This window comes from Octopus bimaculoides, chromosome 15, assembly GCF_001194135.2.
Source record: "Octopus bimaculoides isolate UCB-OBI-ISO-001 chromosome 15, ASM119413v2, whole genome shotgun sequence".
Classification (NCBI taxonomy): domain Eukaryota; kingdom Metazoa; phylum Mollusca; class Cephalopoda; order Octopoda; family Octopodidae; genus Octopus; species Octopus bimaculoides.
Genome location: NC_068995.1, coordinates 46203669 through 46204180, shown reverse-complemented (window position 1 = coordinate 46204180; position 512 = coordinate 46203669).

Below are 512 nucleotides of genomic sequence, written 5' to 3'. Positions count from 1 at the left end.
GGTAGGGAGAGAGAGTATTTCACCATAGAAAAACATAGCATGAGAATCCCAAAAATACAGATCTTCATATCGGAGAAGGAAAAAGCATTAAATATACCTGCAGTCTTTTATTTTCCCTAAATCAGACAGATAAACTCATTGTATCTTTCTGTCTTTCTGTCTATCTATCTATCTATCTATCTATCTATCTATCTATCTAACTATCTATCATTCTTCCTTTCTCCCGTTCCTTCTTTCTTTCTTTATTTCTTTCTTTTCTTCTATCGCTTTATCTGTCTATCTGTATCTATCTAGCTAGCAATTCTATTCCAAGATCTGAAATTTGACACAACGCTGAAGAAATCCAGGTAAAATCAAAATACATGTTACTGGACAGCTATGCTTGTTTATTTCTTTTTTTATTTCATTTATTATATTTATTTATTTACTATCATTTTTTTCATTACAACAAAATATATAAATTGAATGCCATTCTATGGCCTTGAAATCTCAACCTCTCTCTCTCTCTCTCT